The 24,188-nt window shown below is 37.8% G+C and overlaps 1 protein-coding gene across 1 annotated transcript in view; it reads right to left on the bottom strand.

Annotated features, from left to right (window-relative positions):
• LOC126469864 (COMM domain-containing protein 4) overlaps positions 1-24,062 on the bottom strand; it is a 555,575-nt gene extending 531,513 nt beyond the window's left edge. The window contains exons 1-2 of the mRNA XM_050097178.1: positions 23,870-24,062; positions 22,674-22,716 (exon numbers count right to left, since the gene is read on the bottom strand). The gene's annotated coding sequence lies outside the window, so the exon portion shown is untranslated. The remainder of the gene's footprint in view (positions 1-22,673; positions 22,717-23,869) is intronic.
• Positions 24,063-24,188: the final 126 nt, after the last annotated feature.

Genomic DNA, 24,188 nt, shown 5'->3' with positions numbered 1-24,188 from the left:
GTTTCTACACAGAGGAACAAAGCAGGTGGAGGGAGGGAGGAACTCAGGAGTAAACATTATTGAAGAAATCTAACAGAATAATAGAACTTCTTTTAAAGATAAATGAGAGATATTCCACTTTCCACTGAAGTAATACAAACCGATGCATCAAAGTGATCACATCTCATAACTGTAAGAACCCCCCCCCCCCCCCTCCCGGCCCCTCGCCAAAATGATAATGGGAGATGCTGAAGAATCAGTAAGACAAACACTACTAAAAATGACAGACGCCATCCATTATTAGAATTTGTAGAGGGGAACAACATGGTTGCCTTTAAAATAATCTTTCAGAAGAAAACAAATAATAACAAAATTTTGAAAGATCCTGGCAGCTTAAAACTGTGTGCAGGTTAGGACTTCAACCTTTCCTTTGGTGGGCACTGAGAAGGAGAGAAGTAATAGCAGATTTAGGTCATGGATTGTACTGGGATGGCTCAGTTGGTACGACAATTGCACACAAATATAAAGATTACAGGTTTGAGCTGTGGTCAAAAATACGGTTTTAATCCCTCAGGAATTTCCAAAAAGCACACACTGCATTCTAGAAATAAATAGGTAGGGTAGGTTGTTCACCACAGTACTTTATTAGGCATGGTCCTATTGAAGATGGTTTCCCTTGCCCTCCTCTGACCTTCAGTTGATGTACAAGAGGGCTGTTCAAAAAGTAAGGTGACTTTTCAAATTCCGTGGGCAACGTACATTTGATTATTGATCTTTTTTTCTGTTATGTTGGTACACATGTCCTAAACATATGTTCACAGTTTCAAATGTACAGCATACTTAGTTTGTTTTTGACAGGTAGAAAAGTTAGAGGTGTATTAGTGTGCTTGGCAATTTTCGATTACTATAACAAATGAAGCAAAGAATTTGCATCAAAGTTTGTGTGAAAAATGGAATCAAGTTCTCTAAAACACTTGAAATGTTGACAGTGGCATATGGTGACTCTGCTGTAAGTAAAAAAAACAGTTTACAAGTGGTACAAGCTCTTTCAAGATGGCTGAGAAGATGCCAATGATGAACCTCGCTCTGGGCGCCCCAGATCATCATCAAAAGATGATAATGTCGAAGTTGTGAAGAAAATTGTTTTGAAAAATCATCGAATCACTGTAAAAGAGATTGCTGAGGATGATGGCATATCGGTTGGCTAATGTAATGCAATTTTTTGGGATGTTCTGAGCATGAAATGCTTGTCAGCAAAGTTTGTTCCAAAACTCCTCAATTTTGATCAGCAGAACCGTTGCGTGAGCATCGCTCATGAGCTCTTAATTGACATCAGTGACGATCCTGATTCGCTCAAAAGGGTCATAACTGGTGATGAAACATGTGTTTATGGTTATGACATTGAAACCAAAGCCCACTCGTCCCAATGGAAGCATTCCGGAGAGCCAAGACCGAAAAAAGCACACCAAGTTCAATCAAATGTCAAAGTTTTGCTCACTGTTTTTTTCAATTACTGTGACATAGTGCACCATGTATTTTTGCTCAATGTTGTACAGTTAAGGAGAAGTATTACCTTGACATTATGCACTGTTTTCAAGAAGCAATACGCAAAAAAGTCCGGAATTGTGGAAAACAATTCATGGCTTTTGCACCACCACAATGCACCTGATCATTCATCGTTGCTTGGGAGAGATTTTTTGGCCAAAAACAAGACGACAATCATGCCTCAGCCACCGTATTCACCGGATTTGGCCCACTGCGACTTTTTCCTGTTCCCAAGACTGAAGAAACCTATAAAAGGATGAAGATTTTCAGCGATTGAGGAAATAAAAACTGCATCGCTGGAAGTACTCAAGGCTGAACCAAAAAGTGATTATGAGAAGTGCTTCAAGGATTGGAAGAATCATTGGCACAACTGTATTGTATCTGAGGGGGATTACTTTGAAGGGGACAACATGAATATTGATGAAGAGCTAAATATTTTTCCATAAAAATATATAGTCACATTACTTTTTGAACACACCTCATATGATCAGTTACAGAGGGACCTACAGGTTAATATGAAAAAATAGTGCAGCTTCGCGTTTTTCAAATTAATATTTTTTTTTTTTTTTTCAGAAGTGAAAGAAGTTTTACGTGACAGAGGAAAACATCCTTGGCCCAACTGCAGATTGAACCCCTGTGCTTTGAATTTGATGTGTCGTACTTGCACCCTCAGCCAGTGAATGGTTGAAGTTGGAGGCAGGAAAGAAAGCAAGGCTTTCTCCCAGCTGCCACCAGTATTCAGACACACAGTCAACTGCACCATACATTTTCAATGCCAAGAGCTTAATGGTGATGTCGCAGCATGTTTTGAAATCGTTTTAGAGAAAACTTGTGTTGAAAATGTAACATTATCAATGCATAGAGCATATTCAGAAAGCACATTATGCAAAACATCCTGGAAGTTACATATACTTTTGGAGATACTGGTGTTTTCTCGATGTGCTTATGGACAGCATGTAATGCCATTAGAGAGCTGCAGTTCAACAGTAATGTGTACTTCATATACAGCAAGCATTCGCCATTCACATTTACAAATATCTTTCGATATGAGGAAATTGTCATGAAATTAATTATTTTTCATTAAATTTTGTAAAAACATGTTCAGAACAACTATCCTCCATTTTATGGCCTCAGCGTAGATTTTTAAAATATATTATACAATATAGAAATTCACAAATCCGTACGATTTTGGAGCAGAGTAAAGTTGTTCCTCCAGCCAGAATGTAAGTTTTGTAAGATCTTTCAGCACCTGCATTTGACCACGTCCAATCTTTAAAAAATTCCTGTGGCTTTGTTTCACAGGCTAGGATGATACTTTTCATCGAAGATGATACTTTTTACTGGGTTTTCCTCAGAAAAAGATACTTAAATGTTAAAAAATTATCAAGTCACAGCAGCGACCCAAATGGGAGTGCTACGAGTCATTTGGTTTCCAGATGCAGTTCTCTGGGTGAAAGAAGCCACTAGAAAGTTGAGGGCGAAAGTCTCATCCACTGTCCGCACCAACCACAGGTGTGTTATGACGGAATGACACAATCACTGTGTTACTCTGACCTTGGAAAATAAGTGTCATGTGTGTACATGGAGACTTAGAAAATTTTTCAAATTCTAAATACTGTTGAGTAGCTGCAGCACTTCAAACATTCTAAATAATTTTTCCTATAATGTTGGTGTTTACTGCTGCATGGTGAGTAGATTCTTTTCTATCAAGGAATATTAATTCAACTTTTATGTTTACAAGAATCCACTTTAGAGTGAGCTATTAAATGAATTTTGCTGACATGACTTGCACCTTCCTGATCTGTTTCTAATCTAATGGTGAATGCAGACTCAAGAGTAAAAAATGAGGGGAGAACTAAGATTTATTATTGTATACACAGCTTCCACGAATGACTTGATAGCTGTTATTGTAATTGAAGCACTTTCTAGAAGATGCTATTGTTGTGGTCTTCATTCCAAAGAGTGGTTTGAAGCAACTTTTCATGCTCTCTATCCTGCACAAGCCCCCTCATCTCCAAATAACCTCTGCCATCCACACGCTTCTGAATCTGCTTACTACATTCATCTCTTGGTCTCCCTCTATCTCTCTCTCTCTCTCTCTCACACACACACACACACACACACACACACACACACACACACACACACACACAAAAAAAAAAAAAATTCGTGATCCCCTTGATGTCTCAGAATGTGTCCTATCGATGATCCCTTCTTCTAGTAAGGTTGTGTCACAAATTTATTTTTTTCTTTTCTCATTAACTCTATTCCACATTAGTTGCATGAACTGCCTATCTAATCTTAAACATTTGTCTGTAGCATCACTTTCCAAAAGCTTGTATTCTCTAAGCTAAATTGGTTATCGTCCACATTTATCTTCGATACTTGGCTACACACCAGGCAAAATGCATTTGAGAAGACTTCCTAACACAATTTATTTTTGATATTAACCAAATTCTCTTCTTCATAAACGCTTTTCTTGTTATTTCCAATCTACATCTTACATCCTCTCTACTTTAGCCATCATCAGTTATTTTGCTACCCAAATAGCAAAACTCATCTACCACTTTAAGTCTCATTTCCTAATCTGATTTCCTTCAGAATCTTCTGATTTAATGTGACTACATTCCATTATCCTTGTTTTGACTTTGCTGACGTTCATCTTATATCCTCATTTTAAGACACTGTCCATTCCGTTCAACTGCTCTTCTAAGTCTTTTGCTGTCTCTGACAAAATTATAACATCACCGGCAAACATTACTTCTTCTCCCTGAATCTCAATTCCTACTCCAAATTTTTGTTTGGTTTCCTTTGCTGCTTGCTCAGTGTACAGATTGAACAACATAGGAGATAGGCTATAGAACTGCCTCACTCCCTTCTCAACCACTGCTTCCCTTTCATGCCCCCCATCTCTTATAACCACCACCTGGTTTCAGTACAAATTGTAAATAGCCTTTTGATCCCTGTATTTTACCTGTCCCCTTCACAATTTGAACGAGAATGTTCCAGTCAAAACTTTCTTGAAGTTTACAAATGTAGGTTTGTCTTTCCTTAACCTATCCTCTTAGGTAAGTCACAGGGTCAGTAATGCTTCGGGTGTTCATGCACTTCTTCCCTGAGGTCAGCTTCTACATTTTTCCATTCTTCTGTAAAGAATCCAAGTTATTATTTTGCAACCATGACTTATTAAACTGACATTTTGGTAATTTTCACACGTGTCAGTGCCTGCTTTCTTTGGAATTGGAATTATTACATTCTTCTTGAAGTCTGAGTGTGTTTCGGCTGTCTCTCACATCTTGCACACCAGATGGACTAATTTTGTAATGGTTGGCTCTACCAAGGCTATTAATGGTTTGGATGTAACATAGTCTACTTCCAGGGCCTTGTTTAGGCTTAGGTCTTTCAACACACAGTCAAATTCTTCGTATTTCCTATCTCATCCTTATCTATGTCATTTTCCCTTTCTATAATATTGCTTTCAAGTTCATCTCCCTAGTATAGACCCTCTATAAATTCCTTTCACCTTTACCTTCTTTGGTTAAGACTGGTTTTCCATCTGATCTCTTCATATTAATGTAGCTGCTTCTCTTTTCTCCGAAGACTTTAATTTTCTAGTAGACGGTATCTATCTTTTCCCTAGTGAAATATTGTTCTAAATCCTTATATTTATGCTCTAACCATTCCTGCTTATTAATTTTGCACTTCCGGTCAACCTCATTTTTTAGATGTTTGTATTCCCTTTCACCTGCTACATTTTTAACTTTTCTCCTTTCATCTGTTAAATTCAAAATCTCCTGTGTTATAGGATGATTTCTACTAGGTCCAGTCTTTTTGCCTATTTAATCCTCTGCTGCCTTCACTATTTCATCTCTTAAGGCTACCCGTTCGTCTCCTACCATGTTCATTCTCGTTCTAGTCATCTGCTGAATAGTGTTCCCTCTGGAACTTTCAACTGTCTCTGGTTCTTTCAACTTACCAGATCCCATTTCCTCAGTTTCCTACCTTTTTTCAGTAATTTCTTCAGCTTTAATCTACAGTTCATAACCAATACATTGTGGTCAGAGTCCACATCTGTCCCTGGAAATGTCCTACAATTTAAAATCTCTGTGTTACCATTATATAATCAATCTGAAGCCTTCCAGTGTCACCAGGTCTCTTTCATGTACACAATCCTGTTTCATGATTTTTAAACCATGTTTTAGCGACGATTAAATTACGCTCCCCACAAAATTCTGCCAGGTACCTTCCTCTTTCATTCCTTTCCCACAGTCGATGTTCACCTACTACTTTTCCTTCTTTTCCTTTTTCTACTCTCTAATTTGTGCTCCCCATCACAATTAAATTTTCACCTCCTTTAAGTATCTCAATAATTTATTTTATCCCCTTATACATTACTTCAATCTCTTCATCACCTGCAGAGCTAGTTGGCATATAATCTTGTACTACTGTTGTGGGTGTTGGCTTTGCGTCTATCTTGGCTACAATAATGCGTTTACAATGATGTTCATAGTAGTTTACCCATATTCCTATTTTCTTATTCATTATTAAGCCTGCTACTGCATTACCCCCATTTGATTTTATACTTATAACCGCATATTCACCTGTCTAGAAGCCCTGTTCCTCCTGCCACCGAACTTCACTGATTCCCTCTATATTTAACTTCACCCTAAATCTTCTAACCTACCTGTGCGATTAAGGGATCTAACATTCCATGCCATGATCCATAGGATCCTCCTGATGACAACATCCATCTAAATAATCCCCACCCGGAGATCCGAAGGGGGACTATTTTACCTCCAGAATACTTTACCTAAAATGATGCCATCATCATTTAACCATGCGGTGGAGGCTTTCAGCCATTCGCTGTGAGAGCACAGCAAGGCCATATTGGTTGATGTTCAGGGCCAGATCAATCATTGAGAGTGTTGCTCGTGAAACTACTGTAAAGGCTGCTGTCTCTCTTTGGAAACCACATGTCTGTCCGGCCTGTCAACAGATACCCATCCGCTACGGGACCTACAATGTGGCTATTTGTATCACTGAGACATGGAAGCCACCCCACCGACATCAATGTTCATGGTTCATGGGGCAGATACCTTGTGTTATACAGTTTGTGTTCCATTCCATGTAGGGAGTTGCAACCTCACTAAAAATATTTCAGTAGCTGAGCTGCAATGCTGATCTTGTGTTTCAGCGATAATACATTAAGCACTTTGCAGGTGGGGAAGCAGTCCAGGTCATCTTTTGTTTTTAACACAAAAGTTCCTACTGAGTTGGGCATGCATGGGTATTTCAGCCGGATGCAGGGTCTTCATTTATGACCCCTCAAAGCAGTTTGCACATTTACCCCCAATACCCTCAAATATGTATGTGAAGGAAGAAACACTGAAACTTCACATTCTCTACACAATAATCTTATAACAGATCGAACAAGAGAAGGAAATTGGGTGTATTCTCTATCAAGGAACCACCCTTACTTTTGTCTTTTAAGCAATTTAGGGACATCATAGAAAACCTCATGACTGATTTGGAATCTGATACCCCTGAACAAAAGTCATGAGCTAATTATTACACCACCTCACTCAAAATATATTCCATTATGAACATTGCTGTTTTACTTCCAGATCATAATGGTACACATGCACAGAAACACAGACAATGGAACTGCACACGAAGTAAATAGTCTTGTAAATAGAATCTCAAACAATAAGAAATGAACTTTGTTAGATTTTACATCATATCCATAATCATTTAGTTTGTGTTAGTGTGTCCCATACATTACAGACATCAATAAATGCCTGTCTGCCATCCTCGTAGATCAATTCTCACAGTTTACCCATAATTTTAGAAATTTTACGTGATGTTAAAATTGTGTGTCCATCACGTTTCACTAAGGTTCATGCCTAGTTTAAAATTATTCGCAAAAATCTTCTCATGAAATTGATGGTTGTAAGTTACTTTCTTTAGAGCATGAAAGCATTTCACGCTAATGCTTAGTTCCCTTTGGAAAGGCATTTAAAACCTACTAATGTAATTGCTTAGTTAGTATATTCAAAGTCTCAGAAACTCTGAGTAGCATTTTATCTTCTCGTGGCAGCCACTAAATTAGCAGCGATGATGAATACACCAAGTGTCTATTGTACCACAACAGAGCTTGTTCTGCAACAGTCACGGCCTTAGCGTCTGCTTTCATGAAAGAAGAAATTTGAATTTTTCCTTCCAGCACTCAATTTGTGAGCGAGGGAACAATGAGATAATTTCTTGTAAAATAGCACAGACTTTTTTCCCATTCAACTCTAAATGTCTGTCTAATTACCTCTATGCACTGTTAAACTCTGCCCTTCCCTTTTAAGCAAATACTTAGCTGTCTAATGACTGACCCACCTGTCCTAGATATCTACCAATTACTTGAATTTTCTTGTTCATTCTGACTGTCTTTGCTCCATTGCTGTCCACTTTTCCTTATGTTCCCTTTTAATTCTGAACTTTCCTGAATTAGATGCATCTAGCACCTTTTGTGCCAATTCTAACTTATCCAGGTCTCAAATTTCCTACGACACTGGCTTTTCACTGTTCCTATCTCTTAACCCATCCTCTTATCCCTCTTTTTGACCTTCGATCCTTGGTAGTTTTTCTATTTTAGTTTTGCACACCCTTATTTTCTCCAAATTTTCTCCAACTCTCTCTACCCTTTTGTTGAACAAAGGAACACCCTGTTCTGGAAGTAACCATTTGTCAAATTTTATTTATTTTTGCCTAAACCGGTTCTGTAAGCACAAGGTTTGTCTTTATAATGTGATTCTACAGCTCTAGTATCAGTACTGATGCCAGTGCTGTCAGAAGTAGGATGTTAGATATCTGTAATTACAATAATGAATTTTAATAAAATATGTAAAATTTACAAACAAAGATGGTGCTGCCTACATACTTTTATGAGGTGCAACTTCCTGCACAGCCAATAAAAATACGTAAATGAATGAAATAAAGTAGTTCTGTAATATTCTGACATATTATCCAATTATATGCTTTTAATAATGAATTATGTATATAATTTATGGGGAGCTGCATGCACGCGCACAACCCTGAGCGCACTCACACATGCACACGCACAGAGAGAGAGAAAGACAGAGAGAGAAACTTTGTTTATTGAAAACTCAATAATTGAGTGAGTTGTTCTTAAATTACTTACATTCTGCCAAAATGTTCCATTGGGTCACTCTGTGTAAAGTCACAGATATTTTTGTGAATCCTATGCTGACCACTTCGGAATTTAGACATAATTGGTACACGGTTACCTGCATGTTTTAACATAAAAAAAAACTGCCTAATTACACTGGCCTAATTCCAACCATTTTTGATAAATTCAGGTTTGAAAAATCAAGGGTGTGTTACTGGTAATTTGTCAGGCATCAATTTCCCTATTCAGGCACCTACTTACCACTCTGTAATGCGTTAACCTACAGACCCCAATTTTTGTATGCACCTAGTATGTAGGCCACTAAGATGATCTAATGTATAAAAAGTAAGATACATCATTTAGATTTTGTACAAAAAAATGTTGAGAAACATGTTTTCCATGTTGTGCTTTAAATGTGTGATTTATTTATTTATTTACTTTTTTTAAGAATTGTAGATTTGCACAAGGAAGCAGTAAATTTTATTTTGTGTAATAATGAAAAGCATTTGGCACTGCAATTAATAGTTCTTACCTTCACTTCAAAGACAACTCCATCACAATTTTATTAACCTCAAAGTCCTGGGAGTGTACGCAGACAACTGAATCTCATCTTGACTTTTTGTTGCAATATTTACACATCTGGTAACAACCGTAAGTGCAAAGAATAATACACTAATTAACTTTATTTACTAACAAAGAACAGAAGGAAAATGCCACTTACACCTGCCATCCACATTCACTGCTACCGAGAATTGCTAAATAAAAACCATGTATTCCTTGAAAAACTGTTGCTAAAGTGTTTGTGGTTGACATGTAGGTCAGAACTGTAGACAGGCAAGGCCTGACAACAGTAATCAATCATTTATCTTGGGGTAGTTGTTGTATTTCAGTGTTAAATGTCTTTTCAGTCTAAAGAATTATAAGAGGCAGATTAGGTGCACAAATGAGGTAATATATCCTTGTTCTGTTACTGTAAATTAGAAAGATAATTTCAGTTAAACAGAAGAAATGGTGCAAGCAATAATGAGAGTCGTTAATAACTTTTTAAATTTACAACAGTATATACTAATATAAAAATTCTGCAAAGAACAGTTTCATAAACTCTTCTTTGTAGAATTTTTATATTTACATAGATGGTTGTATAATTATAATGAACAAAATTGTTTTTAATAACTCTTCCATATTGCATTTAACTGTTTTCCAGGACATCTTGATCCAAAAACAAATGAGTTCACATAATGGTGAGCGATACGATTTTTTTACAGCACTTATGCTCAAGTTTATACAATGGTGCAATGTGACTCTGTAATAATGGGACCATCCACCTCACATATAACACTTGAGAAGGGGACCCAAACACGTAGTTGATCTTAACATCTTTAAATTCATGTGATGCCTCGGAAATGTGTCCTATGTACCAGTTTTCATCATATTTGAAAGCCACATACTGCCCGACTTGCAGCTGCTCCCACAAAGCATTTTGAAGAACTTCGACAGCAAGATTGCTCCCATCTGCATCTGCTGGAAGTCTCTTCATTAGAAAGATGTTCCAGTAGGGACTAGGAATGAATGGTACTATCATGTCCCTGGAACTGTCTGTATATAATGCTGTACCTGTGTTCCACGAAACCATCGTAAATTTGATCTTCTATGAAGAAACAAAGAACATATTAATGCTCTATATTTCACTGAGTACTCTGTGCACAACTATTTCAGATTAACTAAAATAAATCTTGTTTTGCATGTGAACCTTGTTATTTACCAAGACGGAAACAATCTTTCCTTTCCTGTATGAAGTCTTGAAAAAATATTGTTGCTGTAAAGTATCAATACATTTTGTTTCAAAATTTTAGGTAACATCTTTTGACCACTCCTGTGTTCTGAGCAGAAATTACACGACTACTCCTGTTAACTTTTCTCGATACATACACCACATGCTCTGTAACACTAACAACAGATACTACTCTGAAAATACTTCATGAAGATGAAGCAAGTGATAAAACTTGAATCTGTTGACTGTGAATTGAATGTCACATTTCTGACTGAGGAACTCCATTACATCAGAAAAATGGATGCACCTTTCACATTGACACTCCACACAATACAGGGTGTCAATCCATTCTTTGTTTTTTTGCAGATCAAATAGTTTGTAGGTTTCTTAGAACACAGGAAGAGTACAGTAAGGACACTTCCAAGAACACAATCACATAATGCATTTCTAGTGAAGAGATATTCAACAGATGCAGATGGGAGCATTCTTGCAATGGGAACTCATGAAAATGCCTTGTAGGAACCGCTGCATATCGGGCAGTATGTCACTTTCAGATACTATGAAAACTGGTACATAGGGCACATTTCCCACACGTTAATTTAAAGACGTTGAGATTAACTGCAAGCTACCGCTAAATCACAATTCCTTTCATGTCCCAGTAGGAATGATTATGTTTAGGTACCCTTCTCCAAGGTGGATGTCCCATTGTTACAAAGCACATTTGACAGTTGTTGTTGCTGTTGTCTTCAGTCCTGAGACTGGTTTGATGCAGCTCTCCATGCTACTCTATCCTTTGCAAGCTTCTTCATCTCTCAGTACTTGCTGCAACCTACATCCTTTTGAATCTGCTTAGTGTATTCATCTCTTGGTCTCCCTCTACGATTTTTATCCTCCACGCTACCCTCCAATGCTAAATTTATGATCCCTTGATGCCTCAGAACATGTCCTACCAACCGGTCCCTTCTTCTTGTCAAGTTGTGCCACAAACTCCTCTTCTCCCAATTCTGTTCAATACCTCATCATTAGTTATGTGATCTACCCATCTAATCTTCAGCATTCTTCTGTAGCACCACATTTCGAAAGCTTCTAATCTCTTCTTGTCCAAACTATTTATCGTCCATGTTTCACTTCCATACATGGCTACACTCCATACAAATACTTTCAGAAACGACTTCCTGACACTTAAATCTATACTTGATGTTAACAAATTTCTCTTCTTCAGAAACGCTTTCCTTGCCATTGCCAGTCTACATTTTATATCCTCTCCACTTCGACCATCAACAATTATTTTGCTCCCCAAATAGCAAAACTCCTTTACTACTTTAAGTGTCTCATTTCCTAATCTAATTCCCTCAACATCAGCCGACTTAATTCGACTACATTCCATTATCCTTGTTTTGCTTTTGTTGATGTTCATCTTGTACCCTCCTTTCAAGACACTGTCCATTCCGTTCAACTGCTCTTCCAAGTCCTTTGCTGTCTCTGACAGAATTACAATGTCATCGGCGAACCTCAAAGTTTTTATTTCTTCTCCATGGATTTGAATACCTACTCCGAATTTTTCTTTTGTTTCCTTTACTGCTTGCTCAATATACAGATTAAATAACATCGGGGACAGGCTACAACCCTGTCTCACTCCCTTCCCAACCACTGCTTCCCTTTCATGCCCCTCGACTCTTATAACTGCCATCTGGTTTCTGTACAAATTGTAAATAGCCTTTCGCTCCCTGTATTTTACCCCTGCCACCTTCAGAATGTGAAAGAGAGTATTCCAGTCAACATTGTCAAAAGCTTTGTCTAAGTCTACAAATGCTAGAAACGTAGGTTTGCCTTTCCTTAATCTATTTTCTAAAATAAGTCGTAGGGTCAGTATTGCCTCACGTGTTCCAACATTTCTGAGGAATCCAAACTGATCTTCCACGAGGTCGGCTTCTACGTTTTTCCATTCGTCTGTAAAGAATTCGCAATAGAATTTTGCAGCTGTGACTTATTAAACTGATAGTTCGGTAATTTTCACATCTGTCAGCACCTGCTTTCTTTGGGATTGGAATAATTATATTCTTTATGAAGTCTGAGGGTATTTCACCTGTCTCATACATCTTGTTCACCAGATGGTAAGTTTTCTTAGGCCTGGCTCTCCCAAGGCTGTCAGTAGTTCTAATGGAATGTTGTCTACTCCTGGGGCCTTGTTTCGACTCAGGTCTTTCAGTGCTCTGTCAAACTCTTCACGCAGTATCGGATCTCGCATTTCATCTTCATCTACATCCTCTTCCATTTCCATAATATTGTCCTCAAGTACATCGCCCTTGTATAGACCCTCTATATACTCCTTCCACCTTTCTGCTTTTCTTTCTTTGCTTAGAACTGGGTTTCCATCTGAGCTCTTGATATTCATACAAGTGGTCCTCTTTTCTCCAAAGGTCTCATTTATTTTCCTGTAGGCAGTGTCTATCTTACCCCTAGCGAGATAAGCCTCTACATCCTTACATTTGTCCTCTAGCCATCCCTGCTTAGCCATTTCGCACTTCCTATCGATCTCATTTTTGAGACGTTTGTATTCCTTTTTGCCTGCTTCATTTACTGCATTTTTATATTTTCTCCTTTACTCAATTAAATTCAATATTGTTTCTGTTACCCAAGGATTTCTACTAGCCCTTGTCTTTTTACCTACTTGATCCTCTACTGCCTTCACTACTTCATCTCTCAAAGCTACCCATTCTTCTTCTACTGTATTTCTTTCCCCTATTCCTGTCAATTGTTCCCTTATGCTCTCCCTGAAACTCTGTACAACCTCTGGTTCTTTCAGTTTATCCAGGTCCCATCTCCTTAAATTCCCACCTTTTTGCAGTTTCTTCATTTTTAATCTACAGTTCATAACCAATAGATTGTGGTCAGAGTCCACATCTGCCCCTGGAAATGTCTTACAATGTCATGCGTGACTGGAATGCGAGAGTAGGAAAAGGGAGAGAAGGAAACATAGTGGGTGAATATGGATTGGGGGAGAGAGATGATAGAGGAAACCATCTGGTAGAATTTTGCACAGAGCATAACTTAATCATAGCTAACACTTGGTTCAAGAATCATAAAAGAAGGCTGTATACATGGAAGAATCCTGGAGATACTAGAAGGTATCAGATAGATTATATAATGGTAAGAGAGATTTAGGAACCATTTGACAGAAGGTGCTGTGAAAAATTTTTCTCTCTCACCTTTACATGAACTCATTTCGTTTTTGGATCAAAATGTAATGGAAAACAAAGTTATGTGCAAGGTTGAAGAGTTTTAAAAAAACAATTTTTTACTTTACAACTGAATTTGTTTACGACACTGACCTTTACGGAAGATTAGTGTCTGGGAAAAAAAAGACCTGCAAATTATGAGATGTCGTATGACAGAACTATTTACCAAAACAAATTTTGTATTTTTACTGTTAAAATGTGCAGGAAAGCATTAAAATAGTAATTTAAGAAGTCTAAATTACAACCCCCCCGACTGTCACAGTACCGGAACCTCTTCTTTCATAAATCAAGCAGTATATACCAATATACATTTAAAAAAAGTTATTGATGTCTCGTATTGCTTGCACCTTTTCTTTTGTTTCACAGAAGTTATCTTTCAAATTTACAGTAACAGAATAAGGATATATCACCTTATTTGTGCACCCAAGCTGAAACAAATGATAACTGTGTCAAGGTCTTGCCTGTATCATTCTGATTTACATGTCAAACAAAAATATTTTAGCAACAATTTTCCATGCAAGACACACAGATTTTAATTACCTGTAGTGTTGAATGTGAATGGTATGTGTAAGTGATGTTTTCAGTTTGTTCTTTGCCACTGAATAAATTTAGTTAGGATATTATTCTTTGCACCTAAGAGTGGTACCACTGACGTACACACTTCAGCAAAAAGTCAAGTTGAAATTCACTGTCTATGTACCCACCCAAGACTTTGAAGTTTGTCAAATTTGACACTTTTTTGGATGGAGTTGTCTTTAACTGAAGGTAAGAACTAATAATTTAATCACTGACTGGAAAAAGGAAGCAAGTCCTTTTTTTTTTTACTTTCGAAATAATCTGAGATATACACAAATCAAAACGAGTTTTGCATCACCCTGGTTCCCAGACAGACGTTGACTGTGGATATTGTATTACAGACACAGTCACTTTGTTCAAAGATGTCACTAAACCCACCCAAAGATGTAAACAACCATGTATGTGCAGCACCTATTAGATGGAGAGGGTATGACAGCCGATCAGTTCCACTCATTCTACCAGAAAGGAGGAACACGGCTCGTGTTGTCTGTAGATCAATCATGCCTAGATGGTCAACACCACGGTTCGATAGTGTCCGCATTGTTACTCTGTGCCAGGAAGGGCTGTTAACAAGCGAAGTGTCCAGGCATCTCTGAGTGAACCAAAGTGATGACGTTCGGATGTGGAGAAGATAGAGAGAGACAGGAACTGTCGATGACACGCCTCGCTCAGGCCACCGAAGAGCTACTACTGCCTGCGGATTATGTCTCGGAGGAACCCTGACAGCAACGCCACCACGTTAAATAATGCTTTTTGTGCAGCCGCAGGATGTCGTGTTATGACTCAAACTGTGCCTAATAGGCCGCATGATGCACAACTTCACTCCCGACGTCCATGGCGATGTACATCTTTGCAACCATGACACCATGCAGTGCGATACAGATGGGCCCAACAACATGCCCAATGGACCGCTCAAGATTGGCATCACGTTCTCTTCACCAATGAGTGTCGCACACGCCTTCAACCAGACAATCGTCAGATACGTTTTTGGAGGCAATCTGGTCAGGCTGAACGCCTTAGACACACTGTTCAGTGAGTGCAGCAAGGTGGAGGTTCCCTGCTATTTTGGGGTGGCATTATGTGAGGTCGACGTATGCCGCTTGTGATGATGGAAGGTGCAGTAACGGCTGTACAATATGTGAATGCCATCCTCCGACTCATAGGGCAACCATACCGGCTGCATATCGGCGAGGCATTCGTCTCCGTGGACGAAAATTCGTTCCCCCATCGTGCACATCTTGTGAATGACTTCCTACAGGATAACGACAGTGCAGAACTAGAGTGGCCAGCATGTTCTCCAGACATGAACCCTATCGAACACGCCTGGGATAGATTGAAAAGGGTTGTTTACGTGCGACATGACCCACTAACCATTCTGATAGATCTACACAGAATCTTCGTTGAGGAGTGGGACAATCTGGACCAACAGTGCCTTGATGAACTTGTGGATAGTATGCCACGACAAATACAGGCATGCATCAGTGCAAGAGGACATGCTACTGCGTATTGGAGGTACCAGTGTGTACAGCAATCTGGACCACCATCTCTGTAGGTCTCGCTGTATGGTGGTACAGCATGCAATGTGTGGTTTTCAGGAGCAATAAAAAGGGTGGAAATGATGTTTATGTTGATCTCTACTCCAATTTTCTGTACAGGTTCCGGAACTCTCGGAACCAAGGTGATTGAAAACTTTTTTTGATGTGTTTACATTTAATTTTTGAGCTGTCTACTCATCGATGAGTGGCAATGGGAAGAAAAAATCAGTACTAATACAAATAGTACAGCATTTTAAAGTTTGTAGTTAGTGGAATAGTAAAGAATGTCCAGACATTCTTCTGTTTTCCACTCACCAGTGTAAGCAGCATCACCAGATATCAGGCAAAGAATGTTACAACAATGCTACAAAGTGGCATTTAAACACATTGTTTCAGTTTTACTGTCCCATATTATTGTCAGTGTGTTTATGTAAGTTGCTATTTGTAGACCTGTAGCATGATGAGTTAAAGTGACTCTGAAATTGAAAAAGTACACAGGAGAAGAAAAAGATGTAAGAAATATAGAAGACTATGTCAATGAAAGATGCAAGAGAGCTAGATCACTAGGTCAGGAATACATAACCTCTAATGGATTACTTGTGCCCGCAGAATGGTCTGGTCCACCATGCAAGTAAGTTTTATATAAATGTTTTCCTGTGATGTTTGTCTTCATTTTACTGCTAAATATCTAAGTGAAGTATATTGTAGCTTGCTCAAACATTTTGTTTTGTTGCAGTTGATCCAAAGTCTGTTTTGAACATTTCAAAGATGAGGATCAAATGGAAATAATTAGGAGATTTAATGATGGTAAAACTAAGAGGGGGGAAGATCTGTATTTAATGGGACTGATAGAGGATTCACCTATACAAAGGAGAAGGAGCAGAAAAGAAAATCCAACATTTGTGAAGAAAGGAGGTACATACAGATTCTTTGATATGAAACAGACCGAAAGGATACAGGTATGTCGCAAAGCATTTTGCAGTTTGCATGCTGTGAGTGATAAGACTGTTGTACACTTAACATCATCCTTGTTAATGGACAGTCTCCAGATGAACATAGAGGAAAGAATGTTAACAGGGGAAATATAGCTGGAGCTGATGTCATTGCTAAGATTGATGCTCATATTTGATCTTCCCCAACCCACCAGTCACACTACAGTGGCAAAAGTATTGTATATTTGGATTCCAACATAAATATGAGAAAGCTGCACGACTTGTATTGTGACAAAAATCCAGAATTGACGGTGAAGTTTGAATATCATCTCAAAAACTTCAATGAAAATTTTCATTATAGATTCGGTCGTCCACAAGTAGATGTACATTCTGCGTGTGAGGAGCTTCTAGCCAAAATTAAATCTCCATTCTTGAACGGAGTTGCAAAATGAGTGGCTGACACAGATCTGATGGGTTACAAGCGATGAGCATCCAAGTTTTATAAAAACCGACAAGAGGTGATAAAACTGTGTGCTAGAAGGAATGATAGAAGATCTGGCCTGGCACTGTAAGAAATATAGAAGACTATGTCAAAGAAAGATGCAAGAGAGCTAGATCACTAGGATCTGGTGTTCTGATTATATGCAAAATGTTCCCCTTCCTTGTCTTCCTGTACAGGAAATGCTCTACTTAAGAAAACCGTGGCTTTTTGTATTTGGAATCCATAACCTGAAAGGCAATAGAGCACAGTTTTATTGCTACCATGAAGGATAAGGCAATCGATGTCTCAATGAAGTGTGCACATTTCTCAGTGACTGTGTAAGTGGACTACCTGACTCACTGAAAGAACTACGTGTTCAGTGATTCTTGTGGCGGGCAAAACAAAAACAATACTGTTGTGTGGTACCTGATGTATTTTCCAATGACAGGAAAATTTCAAATAATTCAGCATTATTTTCCTGTTCGAGGTCACTCCTTCCTCCCATGTGATAGGGATTTTGCCATAATAAAGAGAGTCATATGACAACAAGACAGAATCTCCTCTGTCAAACAGTGCGTTGAAATGATAGTTAATTCAAGAAAAACACTGAATTCGTTTCAAGTCAAAATTATTGAACATAAAGATATTATTGACTTTAAGAAATGGTGGCCACACCACTTTAAAAAAATCTTCAATTGCCATAAATTGTCAAGCAAAGGAAAGATTTTTCGCTTACTAAATTTTGGCATTTGACCTATAAGCATCAGAATCCAGAGTATGTTTGTTCAGAATGGGTAGATGGACTGCTTTGCAATACACACAGGCTTTTTAAAGGAAAATAAATACCTGATTATCCCAGAACTACGGCATACAATGGTAAGATTCCTATAAATACGCAGAAGCTGCAAGAGCTTAATAAAATAATGAAGTACATTCCATTAGAGTATCAAGACATTTTTAACAACATTCTTCAGTGGCCCACAGGAAATAATGATTTCCAGTCTGATGTAGAAGATTAGAACTTCCAAAGAGACAACATAGTACATTTGGTGAAGATTAAAGTGTTAAAGAATATTGTTAGTTACAATTTTTTTATATTCTATCACAGTACATTGTTGTTCTTAAGATTTTTACTAAATAAATTGTCAGAACAAAAATAAAAATAAATAGCTGAGTAAACCTATGTTACTGTTACATTCTTTACTAACTCCCCATGAGAGGATAATTTATTGGAAAACGGACGAATGTCCACCAACTTCCAAACAGGATAGCTTCAAAAATATTTATCAACTGCACTGGAACAACTCATCACTGTGTACAGATAACCTAGTTCTACAAGTTTGTAATGGAGCACAAAACTGTAAGAACAAAACTAAGTTTTAACAAGTTTTTTTAGTTTTCTCTAAACAGAGGTGATTGGACTTTCTTCCTTTTTCCAATCAGTGATTCAATTACACTGCCAAATGCTTTTCATTATTATTTATACTTAATACAGGCTAAAGAGTTACAGTGCACAAACTGAGGTCTCTACTGTTATCAGAATTAAGCTTTGTCTAAAAAAAGAAAAGTAGGTGACGGACACACACACACACACACACACACACACACACACACACACACACACACACACACAGGGGGGGGGGGGGGGGGGGGAGAGAGAGAGAGAGAGAGAGAGAGAGAGAGAGAGAGAGAGAGAGAGAGAGGGGGGGGAGAGGGGGAGATTGGGATCTGTAAGTCAACTCATTACTGAGTAGGTCTCTGAAATAGGGAAATTGGTGTCCTACTAATGACCAGCTACACTTACACAAGTTTTCAAACCTGAATTTATTGAAAATGGCTAGAGTTGGGACAGCACTATTAGGCAGTTTACTATGAAGACACATAGGTATCCCTTTACCAAATATGACTAAATTCCAAAATGGTCACCTGAATACCCCTTGTGAGATCCCATGCTATGAATGTATTACCACATTTAATTATTAATCTGTGTTTCTACTCACTGTAATTGGACTTAACCTTCTGAAGGTAAGGACTATTCATCCCATTTGTCACAGTTGAATGAATAGGGTCTTTATACTTGTTTAGAGTCTACAAATAACCATACATATATACTTACTTGGATACTGGTTAGCAGGACAAGACCAGTTGCTCACAAGTGCAAATAGGATTGAGCATCTCTTAGAATGCAAAAGTTTTGCCATGTATTTGCTATCTTCATTTACAGTCTAACTTTATAAAAATTGGAAGCAGATGTTTTTATTGATGCTGGATAAACAAGACTAATATTAAATACATTTGACAGTTGATGCACATTACAAATGAAATTTGTGATACTATACAAAAGCTATTTATTATAGTTATAATTTATGACAGCCCAAAAACATTCCTGAAGGACTTTGTACTGACAGAATTACTATTCAAACACAAACACTATAAAGTGCACATATACTCAATGAAATCTCCTGCCAAGAGTGAAATTGTGTGTTGGGCCGTAGTTAGAACTCGAGGCATTTTTCTTTTGTCGACAGTGCTTTAACCAACGGAGCCACCGAAATGTGCATAACAACACACACTAGTTTCATGAAGTATGCAGACAGGTGTCAGTGAAGTTTTGTAAGTGTATAGAGAAGAGGTAATGACTACCTGGAGGGAGGCCATGAGATGAACTCTGATAACTGCTGATAAATTATCTACAAAATTCAAGTGTCTGAGTTCATCTCCTTGCATGGAAAATAGTAAAGATTCTGAGTTAAATGCACATTAGTGCAATTCATGATAAACCCCCAATCCCCATTATTTGTAAGCCAGCGTTTACGGAAATCATTTTCATCGCCAGACTTTATACCGGATAATTGCTAGTCAGTTAACACAAATTTTATAATTGCGACTTGTCATATATGAGTATCACTCAACAAATATTTATGTCGCTTTAGAGCATTCAGGCCAATCTGTATAATACATACAAATGAGGCAAACTTCAAAAAACAGGAAAGAAGCAGAATTTATAAACATCTGAGGAGATGCTACACACACAATTTCTTCTTTCTTCCATTTCACTATATACAAGTTCAAGATGAATTTATATCAGTCTGATAAAGTGCAACTAAAACTTGAGAGAAACTGAACCGAAGGTTTCAAGGTTTTACAATAAACACTTCTGTAGGTGCATATGAAAGTTTATTTATCAAATAATTATGGAAAAATCGCAATACATTATTAAAATGTTTGGTCAACAATTTTTCAAAAATTTAATGAACAGAAATGAAAGTAAAATCTACAAATGACTTGGTTTTACACACTTACTGACAACAAAGTGCAGAGTATTAACTGCATAAAATATACCATTGTTTTTCTTACTATATAAAATATGAAACTTAGTTCAGGTAATTTTATCTGTTCATATCAGTACCTATCTCTTGAGAGAGATCGTGAACGAGACCGACGGGGAGAGCGGCTTCTAGAACGCGATCTGCTATATGACCTCCTACGGGGAGAGCGAGATCTTGATCGCCAGGACCTCCTGCCACCCTCACGACTTCTCCCTGTTGACATCTCAACACGAACACGTGTGCCACACAGACGTGTACCGTCCAGAGCTCGCACTGCATCCTCTGCATCCCTAGGGTCTGCAAACTCAATAAAAGCAAAACCAGGTGGGTTCCTTGCTACCCAAACATCTTTCAGCGGGCCAAACTTGCTGAAGGCAGTCTCTAACTCATATTTCGACGTGTTGCTCCCCAGGTTACCCACGTACACCTTGCACGAAAGGTCCCATTCACGGTATCGAGACATGTTTTCCGGCAGATGGCAAGATGTTGTAAATGGGAGCCCTGAAACAATTGTTTAAGTACTGAAAGTGGTCCCACTTGCCCATATTGAATTTTTAACGCCATATAAATACAAATTATTTTTTTCAGAGAGAGACTAATGTAGGAAAGAAAAAATAAATAAGTAAAAAATGTGAGGTATTTTAACAGTATTTTCAACACAAACATAAAAATCAAGTTACATTTTCTGAATGCAAAAACTACGTCTCCTGTTGGTAAAAGTCTAGAATAGGGCCAGTGGCATACTTACGTGTTTCGTGCAGGAATGTTGTCAGCACTTGCCGTGAGGTATGATGAGAACAAAAGCAAGTGTGTCAGCTGTATGTGTGACACAGCCAATGAGAGAGCAGCAGGCAGACGACGTGTTTCGAAGTAATACATTTGGAAGAAAGGGTGAAAGATTGCTGTAAATGAGTATTATAAATTTAATTGTTCCTTGTTTGAGCTGCAGCTATTTAAACTGTGCTAGTATCTGCAAACCAAGGACAGCGGAACAACTTATGATATATTCGAAAAAGCACTGAAATATTTCTCTGCTCTGTATTGCTATGCGACTGATCTGCACAAGCACACTGATAAGTGGATCAGTGTTGCAATTAAAAATCATGGGGGGCAGGAGGTGTTTCACTGTTTATTACTGATAAACACTGATCCACTTACCTTCTCCCATGACTGAAATAAAAAACATTGATCCACTATCTCAAAGTGGCGGCTTTTGCTCCACTTCCAGATGATTCCACCCACACAAACCTTCGATTCTTTAAGAATCATTTTACAACCATGTTTGATACATTTTTGTGTCTGTACAGTTAGTTCACAAGACAACCAATGGACTACATCACTGCGCAGAACTAAATCACTCTTAAGTCAATCCATGTAATAGCACTTGCTGTCATGAATACAAAATATCTCTCTCAAAACTCTCTAATGCATCGAAAAACAGCAAATAAGGCAATGGTTTCCAATCCAGTGTTAGAAATACGCTGCCTCTGTTCTTGCCTCTCACCAATTATGTCAAAATCTTCCCACTGGCTACGTGAAACTGAAGCATTGCTAACCTATGAGCAGTAGACAATCACTGCTGTAACTGCCGCTGGCCCTGATCTAGACTTTAGCCTTTCCTGAATTACGCTGCAGGAAGAATGTTAATGCCATAATTGCACTATGGTAAAAATCAATACAAAGCACATTCACAATTTTACATTCAGTAAATAACGATGGGTCCATATAGCACCAAATCAGCAAATATGCATAAACAATTATATTATAAAACCATAATAACAAGCATTTCATATGTCTCGGAGAACCGATGCAATGTGAATTAATACAAAACCATATAGCAACTACACTAGTTTCAGACAGGAACAATCACAGAAATATCTTTCTTAAGTTAATAGAAAAATTTCTTAATCTCAAATTAACTAAATGAGTAGATGAAAGGATTCTGTTTTTTATGTAAAACAATACTGAAATACAGTGATTTCCACTTTAATTAGTTTCAAGAGCTTCAGTATGAGACAGACTTAAGGTGGGCCATGACGAGTGGAAGGGATAGTAAGGTGACTGGGGTAAGTGGTAAGAAATGCAGTATATATTGTGTATTTCACCTACCTCTCTATGTTTTGATATGTGCTTGTATGATGTATGTGGTTGCCTGTAACGGAAGACACCTTCATTTAATATTAAATACCATCAATCAAAGAATTAAGCTTTCATTTATTTCTACTTTGAGGAACACTTATGATGTAAGGGCCTATTTTACTTAGCAACCCTCTGACATATACCTGAAACTGACTCAAACTTTTATCTGTAATTTGCTGATATTTATTAATACTCCTGTTTTTGAATGTAAAGATTGATAGTTATTCATAATTCAACAATTTGTAAACATCTAACACTTTATCCTCCAAATAAAGTCTTGACATTTTGCTGAGAGACCTTCTACAGTTTTGTTGCTGGGAAAGTTACAAGATAGTATGTTAAAACCAATTATTAAATAACAGCAGCAACGCTGTCTTTGGGGCCCAGAGAATGCTGTACTGCAGGGAGAAACAACAAAACACTTGACATTGACTGGGTGACAACAAAACTTAACAATTATGAAAAAGTTGGTAAATATGGAAATTAACAGTTGGTGATTAACTGGAATGTGGGAGATATGTTATACATCAGGGTAGCGAGAAAATATTTTACCATACAAGCTAGTTCTTGAACTTTCCATAACAACTAGTAAACCCTATATAGACGAAACAGTGCTTGGCTGTGGGGAGTTATTGTTATATTCCGATTCCCTAAACGACCGCAGATATTAAGCACTACTTGTCCGCAATATCATACAGCCTACCGTTTTAAGTTGAATGCCGTATGTCAATCACACACCTGAGACTGAAATACTGGACTTAAAATGGATTCGAGTTTATGATAAAATACTAAAAGCCATCAAATCATCAGTTTTACGTCACTAGATTTTCACACACCATCAGTATAAGTTAATTCACGTTTCTGACTAACTTCCGATAACAAGGAAGGCCGAAGTGATAAAAGTCGAAGACTTTTTCCTCAGTTACATTCATTTCCAGAATTTTCAGTCTGAGACTAAGGGATGAAAATATATGGGGTGGCGAGCAACGGGTAACAGGGAAAGGTTAAGTACATAGGCCAATACATTCGGGTTTCCTTCCATTCCAGTCGTTGCGTAATCCAGACAGGTAATTCATAAATCAGATTGTTAGCTAAATAAAGTGGTGGTTAATATTACGATACTTGTACTAAAGGCACCCTTACAGCTACTCAACTTTTATACTTACGGGACACGAACACAGAAATTACAACAAATTTACGTTCTCGAGAGTTGATCCTGCTACTGTTGTACGGCTTTTCCCGGCATGTTTCGTACGTCAACAAAGACTACAAGCATGTTCGTTGGACACAACTATGTAGTCAGTTGGTGTGAGCAAAACTATTTCAAAATGAAATTGCTTGCTTCCATATGCCCTAGTCCCGAATATCAAAATAAATTTTCATAAAATGACATGTTATCCATTTTTTTAACAAAAGTTAATAACAGAGAAATTACCACACGCTTGAAATAAACCCTGAAGAGTAATTAAAATTTTAAGTATAGGC

This window comes from Schistocerca serialis, chromosome 1, assembly GCF_023864345.2.
Source record: "Schistocerca serialis cubense isolate TAMUIC-IGC-003099 chromosome 1, iqSchSeri2.2, whole genome shotgun sequence".
In the NCBI taxonomy this organism is placed as follows: domain Eukaryota; kingdom Metazoa; phylum Arthropoda; class Insecta; order Orthoptera; family Acrididae; genus Schistocerca; species Schistocerca serialis.
Note: the sequence above shows the minus strand (reverse complement) of the source record. Positions and strands in the feature narration are given on the sequence as shown.